The 15,266-nt window shown below is 36.3% G+C and overlaps 1 protein-coding gene across 44 annotated transcripts in view; it reads right to left on the bottom strand.

Annotated features, from left to right (window-relative positions):
- The window catches only part of PTPRD (protein tyrosine phosphatase receptor type D), a 2,254,226-nt gene that overhangs the window by 1,569,968 nt on the left and 668,992 nt on the right, over positions 1–15,266 (bottom strand). For all 44 annotated transcript variants that reach the window (XM_032307482.1, XM_032307455.1, XM_032307469.1 and 41 more), the window contains one exon: positions 5,820–5,927. The gene's annotated coding sequence lies outside the window, so the exon portion shown is untranslated. The remainder of the gene's footprint in view (positions 1–5,819; positions 5,928–15,266) is intronic.

Here is a 15,266-nt window from a genome sequence, read left to right as displayed (position 1 = left end):
CTGTTACAGCATATTGCAACAACTACCAAAAAAGTACTTTAATCACATATCTAAGATACAATAAAAAAGTTTAATGGTAAAGATCTCTTATTCTTCCATATAAAGGAACATCTGCTCAAGTGAGACCTAAATATGTGAGGAAATTCTTCTCATTAAGATAAAAGAAATTGCCTTAAGAGGGATTTTTGTATATTTACCATCTCCTATTATTAAGGTCTGAATTTAATATAACCTTCTCTATAGCATCGGTCATAGATCTGGGGAGCTGCTTATGTTTTCTGTATTTGAAGTCTTATATTCTGTATAAAACCCAGAAGGAGGTTCTATATGATCTAAAGGATCGTTGAGGGAGATTGATTTATCTTTTTGAATATCCAGAAAGTTAGTTGCTTCATCTCACATTAGCCTTTTTAAAAAGCATGTTTTCATTTTTTTCATTACGTAGAAATATTTTATTTTCTTCTTATCAGTTCTCATTTTCCCACCCCCCAAACATCCAGCAGGTGACAATACTAACCATACTTTTAAGCCTGACTCCACACTCAGGGAGAAGTCTGCTTGAGACTCTCTCTCTCCCACTGCCCTCCCCCTCTCTAAAATGAATAAATACATTTAAAAAAAAATAACGATGACTGACTATCTGTATGGTTTCATAATATATGCATTTTAATCTTCATAAGGTTTGCAATGTAAACCTTTTCAGCATTATGTCATCATGAATTTGAGTTTTTGTTTATTACAAATGGTAAAAAGTTTTTGTACTATACCAACATCAGTTTTGATAGTTCCAAGTACTGTAGATTTCTAACCCTGAGACTAATAATCTTTGCTCTGGAAAGTAAGTGTTTTAAAGGTGGTAAGAAAAAGTTTTAGGTTTTATATTTTGCATGCTTTAGGAGGTAAGTTTCGCTTATTGACTTGCACTCCTCTAAATTTAAGAGATTGGCAACAACTATTTATACACTCAACCAGTATAAGATTTTGAGTATTTCCATTTTAAGTTAGAAAAAGATTTTGCAAGCATTTATACTCTCAATGGTATTAGGGTCCAATACAGTGTAAAGTTCAAAGATTGCTAGAAAGGGAATATAAAATTAAGAACATACTCCTTGGGCTAACATTAAAGACCACCAAAATTAATCTCTGTACTTTTCTTTCCAGTACTGTTACCCTTTATTGCAACAAAAATTGTTAGCTGTTCTTTTGTCTTCTCTATACTCAAAGTCATTGTTTGCATATAAATTTTCCCCTCCCTCTATAATACCGTTCTCAGCCTGCACACCATCCATTTAACTTATCAAAATCAACTTACTTCAAGAATTCCTCTCAATTGCTGAAACACAAATCAAATTTTGTCTTGTAGAAAGATATTGGCTCTTGATCTCTCCTTATCTTCTGGCATCTGACACTAATAGTTATCTAAATATGTATGATATGTGTACATAATGACATACTATTCAGTCCTGTCTATGTGTAGCTTATTTCCTCTCACGGAGAATCATTATTGAAGGTAAAAACACTTTCACGTCGATCTCCTTAGACCTGAGGGGAATATAATGTATATTATAGATGCTTAACATTTTTGACTAATAACAAATTTTAATTATTCAGTACCATCATTTTAAGACTGAGTCTCTCTCCTTCCTTCCTTAGCTCTGGTAAATTTTCAGGTTATTGCATTTTCTTGAGATATGTGAATAAAGGACACACGCACACAATATCCAGTTGAGTTTTGGTTTATAGGATCTAATTCTCCCAGATTTTACTATACATTATTTGGAACTCTAAGTGCTTTCAGGACGACAAAAGTGAAATCTATTTTGATTTAGTCCAGACATATATTATTTAATGTCTAATGAATACTGATTCATCTGACCATTCTCATCTCCTGACAATTTTTAATGTTATAGTTTGCAAAATATTCTCAGTACTTCAGAAACTGTAATTTCAACTGTTAAAGGTCAATATTACTACAGTTGTCGACAATATTAAATAATTTTTGCTGCTGTGTTGATGTTCACTGCAGCCTAAATTTCAGGTCATGGAATGTTATTAATATATGGTTAGAAATAATTTCTAGATCAATGAATCAATGTTATCTTAATATTCTGTGTCTTTAATTTTCATACCACTTTTATTTTCTGAGTGGATTTTATAAGAGGAAGGTGCTTTGTGTTGCCTTCATTATCTTGGGATTTTATCCCTAGTTGAATTTCTTTTGTGATCAAAGGGCAGAGAAAACACCTCCTGAATTACTGAACTGTGTTGATTTGATGGGCAGGTCACACACATTAAAGTAAAAAGGGAGAAACTTTCTCTTCAAATACCTACTTGAAGATATTTTACCAAAAATCTAGATTTCACGGCAGAAACAACTAATCCTACTACTTCAATAGAGGTAGTCTATTTTTCTATGTGCATATACAAATGTGTTTATGCATATGAACATATCTAAGTATTTTGGTAGGTTGGATCTATTCTCTATTGTTGATAACAGTCAATGCTTAGACCCACAAAATGCTTAAACATTTATAGACTGTTTTTCACAAACACTGTATTAGTTGACTTTTAGAACTGGAACAATTTAGAATGAATAATTTATGACTTAAAGGCTTAAAGAGAATCATAGACTCTGGAGTGCATAACTCATTTGTGGGAGAGTAGATATTTGAGCCTAAGACAACAAGTACCAATCTGTCGCCCCACACATATACTGATTAACTACCATTTTACACATTTTTCTGCCATTCTTCTCATTTCAACTTAATGTCAGGTCATGTATTTATAATGTGCATGTTGTGGGGAGAGGCATTGATAAGGGAATGATGAGGAATTACTAAGAGTAAATTCACAAATAATAGAAAAAAAGGGAAAGTTTTTCTAATTATTATTGTTATTAATATGTTAATGACATTAACAAACTTGTCCTTTCTCCTGCCCCTTAAGGACAATTCAGGCCTATTTAGTCAATTTGGGCACCTCCTTCTAAATCCCTTGGAGCAGGATTTTACTTTTTCAGATTTGACATTGAGGAAGGTAGAAAGAGGAGACCACATTAAAGAGGAATCTGAAGTAAAAAGGCACGAAACATAGCCTACATGAGAACGATACCTCTGGTTCATTTGGTAATATTGCTCTACTGGATAATTGGAGTGTGGGTTTAGAGTAACAAATTTGGGAATATTAAAGCCATGGGCGTATGTGATCATTCAAGCAGAATATACAGGGAAAATAAAAAGAGCAAAGTATGGACTTGGAAACCATGGTCTCTGTGAAAGATAGGTACAGAGAAGTCTGTGAAAGAGGACACCATAGCTATTCTACACAAAATTTAGTTTTAAAATGAAATGTTCATATGAGAAATGAGAGTTTTTCTTTTATTATTTTTTAAGATAAATATATGACCTACTTATGCATCACTGAAGTCAGATAAAGAAGAATTGCACAAAACTATGGTAATGAGACATAACTAACTTTCAAAGATTTGATGAATATGTTCATATTATAATTAATCACACACTAATGTAATTTTTGTTAAAAATGTAGTAGTATTTACAAAATGTCAGGGTGTAATAAAAGATAGCATTTAGTACATTAAATTGATTATTTTAAGCTTGAAACAAATATCAATATTCAAATTCATTCAATGTGTATCACTTATACTATAATTTTTTTATAAAATTAAATGCAGAGCAATACTTTTCATTTTATACTTTTATTTAAAAGTAAGCTTAGGGTGCCTGGGTGGCTCAGTGGGCTAAAGCCTCTGCCTTCAGTTCGGGTCATGATTCCAGGGTTCTGGGATCGAGCCCTGCATTGGGCTCTCTGCTTTGGTGGGAAGCCTGCTTCCTCCTCTCTCTCTGCCTGCCTCTCTGCCTACTTATGATCTGTGTCTGTCAAATAAATAAATAAAAACTTAAAAAAAGAAAGAAAGAAAGAAAGAAAAGTAAGCTTAATATGTAATCTTATCCATTTCAACAGGTCAAATTTTGTTATTAATACTAATGAAAGCACATTTCTGTATAGTTAAATTTCAGTCTTTCTTTGGGGACTTTAAACATCTACTAAATAGGAATTAACTTGACTCTCCTAAACTCTCATCTAAACAAAAAAGTGGTATATTTTTATAAATACATAGCACATATATATGTTCTTTTAAAAAAATATACATATATGTTCATTTAAAAATACAAATGCAGGTTTTTACTTAAATTCTGTTTCATTATCTGTATAGATATACATTTTACACAAATTTAGGATTTTACTCCAATTCTCTTTCATAATCTGATTTTTTTTAAGATTTTATTTAAGAGAGAGAGAGACAGAGCATGAGCAGGAAAGAGGAGACAGAGGGAGAGGGAAAAGCTGATTCCCCCAACGCAGGGCCTGATCCCAGGACCCTGAGATCATGACCTGAGCCAGAGGCAGACGGTTAACTGACTGATTTTTAATCTCTGAAGGAATGACCTTATTTTTTCATGATCTTATTCTTCTATGATCCTATATTCTTATGAAAACATTTTCAAGGTTAAGTTGTATTTTTTCTGATTATGTGAAAAACATCCAGTATGAAAACATCAGAAAAAAAAGTTAAAAAAGCAAAAATAAAATAATCATATTCTTCTGCCTTTTCTACATAAATACACAAATGTTATGTTAAAGACATTTTAACCTGCTTTTATAAATTTAAAAATATCCTTATTCCTTCTTTCATAAGTATTCTAAATCATTTTAATAGTTCCATAGAATTTCACAGTTTGAACAAAAATCTATTTTATAAGTTCAGTGCAGTTAAGTATTTGGGTTGTTTATCATTTTCATTGCTACTAAAACAGATTATGAGAAACATCCTTTGCTCGTATCTTTTCAGATATTCTTAATTTTCCCCCTTTCATTGTCACTAGGTACAGAATCATGGTGACAAAAGGAAGGATTATTACATATTTGATAAGTAGAATAAGTACTTATTGCATATTCTTTACGTCTTTCTGATAGCACTTAATTAACTTAATTGCTAGACTTAATTAGCTTACCTTCTTTGTTAATATTTAAATCTGTGGAAGGCAGAAATTATATGTGAATTAACATGTGTGTTGGCCTAGTATGTAAGTCTTGCAAATTTAAAAAATTAAGTTGTGTAACATTTGTTTTCCATTCTTTAAATCTATAGCCTATTCTATTCAGCCCACAAAAGCTTCATACTGAGGTCCCTGAATGATGCATACCTTCTGGCTTAAGAATTCATGAAGGTACATACGTGGAGAACTGTAATTAGAATATGTGTATGTCTGATCCTTACCTCTGATCTCATGTCATTCAGAAACCAGAAGTCAAGGAGTCTTTTGAGTTACTGGGTTATCTACCTGCTCTAATTGCATGATTTTGGAAGTGACAAAATTTGGAGTCCTCAAAGCTAACTCATCCCTCCTGTGCCTGTCACGAAGGCTACAGAACAGTGTGTCAGTGTCAAATGCTTCATGTTTACTCTGTTCCCACTGGTCACTTCTGGAAATAGGCTTTCTTCTTAACCCCCAAACACTTTATGAAATTTCATCTTTCGTTCTACTTTCAGTTCAGGCATTTTGACACCCAGTTCAGAAAGAAAGCCATTCAGAGTTACCTGTTTGATCACTTAAAGAGGAATGAAATATATATTTATTGACTTTAAAGTACGATAGAGTTTTACAGCTATAATATTTTGAAGAAATGCAGTATTCCAGTATTTTAAGAGGGTAAAAATCTTGCTGGAGTTTTCTTCTGAGTCCCACGGGTAAAAATCAGAAAGATGCACCCATTGTATCTTGGAGAACTGTACTCACCTGGAGCGAAAGCCCATCACTTCCTTCAATGCTGGTGCCAACATGCTGTCTGTCAGACACCCTTAACTGCAGTATCACCGGCCAGGAACTGCTTGTTTTTATTCCCACCTGGAACAAAATACGGTGTCAATCTTTTTTTTTTTTTTTAAACGTTCATTCAAGCACAGTAAGATATTCATTATGTTATCTTTCCTTGTCACATCAGACACCCATTTATCAGAATGTTCAACACAAAGGAAAGAAGCGTAAACTCTTCACCTCTATCATTTATACCACAATGATTAATACAGCAGGTGTTTAAGTCAAAGGGACGTCTATATTTTATCTCCTATAAGATATTCTTTATAAGGGATTATTATTTCAGTGCCAGCATGTCTATCCATTTGGTTTAAGTAACTGGTGTGTTAATTTAGGAAGCCATTTTCTACATATTGTCCTTGGAGATTGTAAATCAAAATACCTTAAACCCCAGAAAGTACGTTGAAAATATTGCATCCTGAATTTTTTTAACACCACCAAAAGAAATCTCAGTAGGAAGCAATTTAGTAACACAACAGTTTTATGCCTGTACTACTTTATAGTCTTCAACTTGTGAGACCCTGATGAAGAACACAGATGTTTCCTCAAAGGCACCAGAGTGTTGTTACTATGAAACATTACATGAAAATACAGATTTTGATCAGATGATGGAATCAGATACTTAAACAAAACCTCCTAGCTGGGCTGCCTGTGTATGAAAGGCCCTTTACTTGTCACAACGGAAACCACTTGGCCTTCAGCACTCCCAGCCTTGCTCCAGTCTGGTGCACAGCTGGATGGGTTAAGAAAACACAAGAAATCCAACAACATGCCCTTCTTGTGGCAGTCTGTCCCAGGCAGCTCCCGTTTTGCCTTTGTCCTTGCCCCCTTCTCTGGCCCTCAGAGTTTGACTCTGAATTGAATCTCATGGTGGAGATCCTGTTACTTGCTGACCTTCCTCTGAGGCTTGCTGCCTTACCTTCATCCTCAGCACCAGGCTGATATGCCCTACTGTTTGATCCACCAGCCAGGGGGAACCTCTACCCTCTTGTACTCAATCTGTAGTCATCACTTATTTAAATCACGACCTGATATCTGGCCCCAACCTCTCTGAGTGAATAGTGTGGTTCCATGTACTTCAACACTAGCAGTGAAACCTATTACCTTTCTGGTGTCAAGTTTGAACCACCCCTTTGTCTCATTTTGCTTTAAATTTAAGAGATTTTCCTATGCAGTGTAACATAAAGGTGCCAGAGAAACCCATTTTCTTTCCGTAATAAAAGTCATATCTTCAGAGTGAATATTGTTCTTTCCTCGTAGCCATCTTAAAATTCAGACTTTTCTCCTCTCCCTCTGGAATCCATTTCACCCCCTTTATTTCTGCTGCTACTGACACAAGAAGCTTTCATTAGCTCTCATTCAGATAATAACAATAACTTCTTAAATGTCGGTCTAATGCCAACTGAAAACAGATGGCACTTTCAAATTAGAATAATTGAGGAGAGTCCAATAAAGAACCTATTACAAAACTGGGGGCTATCTGTTGGGAAACTGCAAGGGAAGGTGCCACCCTGAGGCTGGGAGAGATGAGAACAGGGAGCAGTTGCTACCATCTAGGAGTCAGATCTAGAGAGTCAGATGTATATAGGTCCCTGGGCAGAAACAGTGATCTTCGGTTGGGAGTCCCGGGTAGCACAAGATGACAGGACGAGAGGCAGCCCTAAGATAAACCACACTCATCTTCTCCCTTCTCTCTGGTTTCCTATCTATTCTATCTACAGGACAAACCACTCTGGGCTCCCAAGGTCACAGAGTCTCTTGATGAATTCCATCCAAACTCGTTTCCAGTGTTAGAGAGTAGGATGGAGAAAGGTAAAGCAAGAGTGACTCTGAAAGGAGGATAGGAGAGGTTCAGCAAACCCTTGCTCCTACCTCAAAGCACGGGATTTGGAATCAAATGTAGGTTTGGCTCCTATGTGTGTCACTAGATAAATTTTTATAATTCTTGATATCATCATCTGTATGATTCAGATAACATACCTCAGAGTTTTATTGTTAGAATTAAATGGCATAACATACCTAATACATACATATCTACCAAGTAGTTAGTATTAGCTACAGTGGCAATAATTCTTCTCAAAATGACAGAAATCCAAGTCAGACACACTCCAGCCATACTAAACTCTTCAACATTTGTAATGGGCAGCGTATTTTCAGATTGTTCACAACTGCTCTTCTTTCTGTTTAAGAAGTTTGTTTTCTTTCCCCCTCCCTCCCTGTTGCCAGAGAATCCCTACTCATATTTTAAAATCCATGAAATGATCTAAAGATTTTCTTCAGTTTTGGTAACAGGAGATCATTCCCTCCCCCCTTTTTTTTTTTGGTCTTTCCATGGCACATGTCATTCTGCAAAGCAGTCAGACTATGCCACTTCCTACTTGACTATGAGTCCCTTAAAGGAAAGTTTACGCGGGACAGATTCATAGCCTCAGAAGATGGCTCATTGCCAGGTTCTTAGTAGATATTCAATAAACATTAAGTCAATAAATGTGTATTACTAGAGAAAATCTGTTACAATGTAAGGAAATAGTTTCTTAAATTCTTTCCTCCTTGCCCAAAGGACAGATCAGTCTGTACCATGGGAGGTAGTGGGGAGTAAGATTATCATGGAAAGTCCAGACAACCAAAGAGATCCTAAGGGAAACTTCAAACAGCTCTGCAAGTTCACTCTGGGGCAGCTCTGCAGGAAACTTTGCCTCATTCATTTTGAGGCTGCCAGACCTATTAGTACTGATTGATTTCAAGCAGATAATTACTAACTTATAAACCGCCTAGGTAACTGAATACAAACACCTCTAAGTATCTGATGCATTTAAGTGATAAGTGGAATTGTCAACATTTCCTCAAGACTAATCCAACATTTCCCCCCCTGCAATTTAAAACATATGTATTTGTTTTGTGAATAGATAATACACTTAGATGAATCTGGGCCTCACAAAATGTTACATAGAACTAAGTCTTTCTGTCACCCTTGCATCCATCTTCTCCTTATGACACCTTCAACGAGACCAACTTTGTTGGCATCTTAGGATTCGTGCAAAATTTCCTTCTACAAATACGTGAAAGTATGTATATTATTCCCCACCCCACCTTCATTTAAACAAAGAAAAAAGATCGCACTCTTTGCCCACTTTAATAGGCCCTACCTTTCTCCCCATCCCACCAAAAGTGGAATCTTATATTAGTAAATAAACAACAGCATCTTCTTTGTAGTCAGCTTCCTGTCTTTCTATTGCTCTGATGGACCTGAAATTATTTATTACACCCCAAGATTTTTATTTTCCAAAACTCTTATTATTCTTGAGATTAAAAAAAAAGTTTGTTAATTTGTGTCTTAGAGGTAGATCTCTAGGTTAATTTCCTATGAGTGTGTAAAATGCATTTGTAACTTTCAAAAATGTTGCCAAATTTCCATCCTTGAAAGTAGAGCCAACTAATGCTACCATCACCACCTTCCGCTTGGGTGGACAGACTTCTAGATTCTTGAAAATCGGATAGGTGAAAAATTTTATTTCTGTCATTTTAATGAGCATTTTAAGAATTTTGATGTAGGTTAAATATCTCCTAATGTTACTTAAGGGATATTACGTATCTTTTTGTGTGAAACTTCTATTAAAATCCTTCACAATTTTTAAATTTCAAGTACAATTTAATGCATTCTTTCTCATTCTACGTACTTCCTCAATGAAGCAAAGTCATTAACGACATGAGCACAATTCCTCTCCGTTAACATCCTCAAAAGCTTGCGCTCCCAAGCTCCTCGCAATCTTACACTGGAAAGCTAAACCTCACAAAGAGGTCCCACAGCGCGCTCTGGTGGCAGCTAGCTCCATCACACCTTCCCTGCATTAACTCTTGGGGCAAACTATCGTCAATAAAGCTTGTTATCAATCTCTTCCTTAACCTCTAAGCCTAGCGTTAGTCTCCTCACCTTAGAGACAATACCGAATTGTACCCAGCCGAAAAAGAAGGAGACAGTAGAGCTACGTCAGCCCTCCAGAAACCAAGCTTGTGCCTGTAAATTGGTAGGTATCCTAATGGGCAGGATTCAGTTCTTTTCTAGTCAGCTTGCCAGCCCACTCCGTGGCTCTGCTTCACTCTTCCCTGTACATCAGTGAAGTCAAAAGAGCTATCCTCACTCTTGAGAATTCCATGTAATCAAACCATCACAAAGTTCAGTCAGAAGCGTGAAATTCCCTCATTCCACAAGTATTTCAAATATATAAGCACTATTCTAAGCGCTTGTGATTATGTTCAGAGAACAAAATAAACAAAAAAAAATCTGTCTTCTTGGAGTGTATCTTCTAGTGGGACGATGTAATCAGGAAGAGTGTAATTAACAAATAACATGTTTATATTGCAAGATACGGAGACTATGTGGGGTGAGAGGTGGAGTACATGTTCCTCTTTAATCTAGAGGAAAAAAAAATAAATGGTAGGTCTCTTTGGGTGAAGATTTGAAGTTGTGGAAACCATGTGGTTCACAGCAGAAGAAACCTTCTAGAACATGGCAGGGTTCGTAAGGCCATGGTCCTGCAGTGGACACCTGAAAGATGCCTTTTCAGGATTCATAGACCTTTTCACCCAGCTGCTGAGAGTGCTGTTAACTGCAGGCTCTAATCTTACCTGGAATTGCCTGAAGCTGGCCATGCTGCCTCACCGAGTCCTCACTCAAAGGCAGCCTGCACTCAGTTACAGATGTTGAGTGGGCATGAAGGGGTGGCTTAGGGCCACAATACAGGATAGCTTTCTGCACTGTTGGAAGAAACCTTTGTTGAGGCTACATTGCAGCCCATCTTCTATTTGCTTATTCCTTCTTTCTTCCCTTCCCTTTCACACAACCTGATCCCAAAACACTCCTTATAAACTTCCTGCATGCTAACTTCTGCCCCCATCTGCTTTCATCTAGAGCAACGAGGTAGCCATTATGTAGCTCATAACTTGACACAGCAACTCATTCTTTTCACAAACCTCTGTTGACTACCTACTACGTGCTACCGCTGATTTTGATGTTTAGAATACAGTAATGGAAAAAGTGCAATTTGTTCATATGCAGATTATAGCAGAGAAGTTATTAACAGTAACTGCTAAGGAGAAAATGCAGCCAAAGGGTAGAAGAAATGTGTGGGAACCAATTCAGTTTTAGACATGGGAGTGAAGTAAATCTTTACACACTTGAGTAAAGACTTGAAGGGAATAAGAGAGTCAGCCCTGTGAGTACATGGGAGGAAATGTTCCAGGCGTAAACAACATAAACAACATAGTCTAATAGGAGTGTATTTGTTGCTGTTATTGTTTCAGAAAAACAGCAAAAGACAGAGTTAATTTGGAGTGAGTTGAAAGACAGAGACAGGAGTAAGAGGATCAGAAAATAAAGAATCTGAAAGTAATCATCTAAAAGCTACTACAGAAATTAGACACCAGCTTTTATTCTTAATAAAGTGGAAAGTCAATGAGGGGTTTGGGGTAGATAACAGATAGAACCACCTGGTGAAGGGTATTAAAGTCAGAAGCAGAAATATAAGACTACTGCATCAATCTAGGAAAGACATGAATATGGCTTAGACTAGGGCAGAGACAGTGGAGGTGGAAAGAAATGGTTAGAATATGGTTTTGTTTGAAGATAGAGAAGATAGGATTTGCAAACAGATTCCATGTAGGGTGTTAATAAGAGAGAAAAAGCGTAACTCCATGATTTTAGATCCAAGCAAAAGGAAAAATAGAGCTGGCCTTCACTCAGAGAAGGGAGACTACTAATGCTTGGGGGGATTATCCATTGTGGAAATGGATCTCCTTGACAATGCCCATTAGGCAATCAAATGAAGATATCAAATAGGAAGCAGAGTACTGAAGATCGGGGGAGAAAGTGTGGTTGGAAATGTCAATTTGGAAATCATTAGAACATAGGCAGTATTAAAAAGGCCTGGATCCGATAAGATCTCCCAAAGAATGAGTCTGTTTGGAAAGTTAAGAGGTCCAAGGAGTGACAGGTTGGGTACTTCAACTATTAAAGACTGGCAGAGGAAGAGGAGACAGTGACAGAGAATGAAAAGGAATAGCTACTGAAGTTGCAGGGAAATTAGAGTGGGATTCCAGACACCAAGAGAGAGCAGTGGTTTGAAGATGAGAGAATGTTGAGCGGCATCAGCTGCTGCTGGTGAGGCAAGCGAGATAAAAACCAACAGCTGTTCAGTGTATTTACAGTGTAGAAATCATCAGTGACCAAGACAAGATTTGTTTCAGGGAAATGGTAGGGGAGGATGCTAGAATGGAGAGGAGCCAAGACCTATGTGTGGGGGAGACACTGGAGAACATATATTTTCATGCACAAGTTCATTAAAACTGACTAGATTTATGTCAAAAAGCAGTCTTAATTTTCAAAAGATCATGGTGAGAAAACATAGTTAATAGGACTACAAAGAAAATACGTTGAAAACCAATACCAAAAAGATACAAAATTCACCACTATATCTGGAAACTTAAAACCTCATTTAATAACCCAAGAGATATTAGGTTAAATTTAAAATAATAAAATCTGAATGTAACAGAACTACTTCATATTAGAACTTGAAAAGTCCTTTAGGACCTTGCCTTCTCTGTCATGCTCCACTACTGCAGGCTGAGTATGCTTTCTGGCAAATCATGTGAAACAATTGGTCATGCAAAGAAAGTCACTATCTTATACCCCATTTCTGAGATAACTTGACTATTTGCTCATCTTCCCCACTGGACTGTGGAAAGTTTATGTGCAAGTATTTATCTTGGAAATCTTCAACACTTGCCAAAATACCTAATAAGTGGGTGATACTTGATGCATGCTTATTTAATGAGTGGATGAGGGGAATCTGTGGACAATTAATGGTCTTACACATTGATAAGCATAACTGAGATATCCAAATCTGTTTGTCTGAAGCTGGATTAGTAAGTGGCATGTCAGATATCAGTTAAACTGCATAGAATTTTTTTTTATTTGATCTTTAAACTATCTGTAAAAATAAACATGCAGAAAGAGCACAGGGAATTGAATAGCTTATCAGTCCCCAAAACAAATTCTCTCCTGAGAATTCTGACCTTCTGCCTGGCTCTTACCTATGTATTCACCTCTCAACACACTTTTTCCTTATTTTAGGTCTCTAAGCTGCTCATCCCTAAACTTCCCATATAAATACTGGTTTCCTGGAGTGTAGTTTGAGCAACCCAAAGGTTGGGAAGTTGTATAAAATTCATAAATCCACTAACACAGTAATAGACGCCTAAGCCGTAAAGTCACAAGTATTGTCTTTCCTCAACCATGCCTGAAATATCATGAAATGGTTTTTCACAATCAAATTAGAAGTAAAAAGTCATACGAATTTCGCTGCAACATAAAATATATTTTAATTGAAGCAAATGTTCTGTGAAGCAGAACTATGAGTATGTGCTGACTCATTATCATTTTTATAGTGTAAATGACAAAATGAATAATGATTATATATATTAAACCCCTGAATTTGTTGAGTCATGCATAGCATTCTATTTACCTGTGAAAACCAGAATTAAAGATTTTTTAGCCCAAGAACAAAAATACAAAATAAATTATCTTTTTTTCTAAAAAATAACTTGGAAGCTGAAATTAAAGAGTAAAATACCCTTTATCATATATTTCTACATGTAGAAAAGGATTATGAGCAGTTCAGTGATAGGAATATATCATTAAACTTTCAACAAGGTACCTTGGGACATAATGGTAAAATTTAGGTGTCCAAATCCTTCCCTAGTTATATTTGACATGTGCTCTCTAGATAACAATAAAATTAAAAATATTGTGACATGTAGATAGCGAGAGGGCAAGTTAGATTTTCATTCCGACTCTTCAGTCTAAAAACTAAAATCCCTAAGGTTAGCAGTATTTTGAATATCTCCTCTTCCAAGAGATCTTTTCTACCCTTAACATTTGTGAAACCAGATAAATTACCCTCACACAAAAAGATATTTGTATAATGTGACTATTGAAGCTATTTTATTAAATTAGCTATGTCTGAGAGTGAATATCTCTTTACAGAGAACACATTAAGAAAGGTGATATTAAGGAAGAGAATCATTAGGGAGCCCCATTACTCTGGAAGGAATCCATGAGTTTCTTTGTTGGAGGAATAACCTGCTTGTAAAAGATAACTATTTTTTTTCTTCTCATCTTTATCAAGAAATGGACAGATGGAAAAAAAAGGGCAAAATGAAAAGAAAAATTTAGAGCACAAAGAGTTACTAAGATGTTTGCTCATGATCCTAAAATGTGTTAGTATCTGTTTGACTGGTGTCAGCCTCATCATTTAAGACCCTATAGAAAGTCCTTTTCTTTATAAAAATGAGAAAGTTTAGTTAGTTGATCCATTTACTTATAAATTGTTCTGTCATTCTGTATCAATTCTACTCTCTCACTATATTTTAACTTTAAAAAAATAGTCATGGCAGGGGGTAGGGGGTGCCTGGGGAGCTCTTTCAGTTAAACATCTGACTTCTGCTCAGGTCATGATCTCAGGGTCCTGGGATTGAGCCCCACATTGGGCTCTGTGTTCAGTGGGACTCTGCTTCACCCATCTCCCTCTACCCCTCCTTCTGTTTGTGCATGCTCTCTCTCTTTCTCAAATAAATAAATAAAATCTTTAAAAATATACACAGTCATTGGACACCTGGGGAGGCAGTTGTTTGTTAGTCTGCTCTTAGCATGAGCTCAGGTCATGATCTCAGAGTGGTGAGACCAAGCCCTGTGTCAGGTTCCACGTTCAGGGCAGAGTTTGCTTCAGACTATTCCTCCCTCTCCCTCTGCCACTACCCGGCATGCTCTCTTTTTCTCTAATAAATAAATAAATCTTTAAAAACAACAAAAAAAAAAGCCACTATATTCCCATATTCAACCAAGGTATTCCAAGAAGTATATGCATTCCTTATTGCTGCCACTCTTTTCTCCTTGAATCTGCCCTCATCCCTGTCCATCTCCAGTGCTCAAGCCCATGTCCAGAAAACAGTAAGTTCATTTCAGTGCTCAGCGAAGAAAATTACCCCCAAAAGCACAAAAACAATGTAAAAGATAAAAACAACTAAGTAAAATTTAAAGACAGGTTGTATCAAATATCCTTGTACTGTTAGCTTCTCCTCTTCTGTGACTGGCTTATCCAAACTCTCCTATAACCATTTTTCTTACAAAGGTAAAATTTTAAAGGTTAACATGCAAAATATTTAACAAAACATTTCAAGAAGTCTATCCAAGACCTCAGTGTGATACAGGAATCCATCAAAATCCTAAAGGAGAACATAGGCAGCAACCTCTTCAACATCAGCCCCACCAACTTCTTTCAAGACATGTCTCCAAAGGCAAGGAAAACAGAAGCA

The sequence above is a fragment of the Mustela erminea genome, chromosome 12, assembly GCF_009829155.1.
Source record: "Mustela erminea isolate mMusErm1 chromosome 12, mMusErm1.Pri, whole genome shotgun sequence".
Lineage (NCBI taxonomy): Eukaryota > Metazoa > Chordata > Mammalia > Carnivora > Mustelidae > Mustela > Mustela erminea.
The sequence above is the reverse complement of the archived record's forward strand: the minus strand, read 5'-3'. Positions and strand labels throughout refer to the sequence as shown.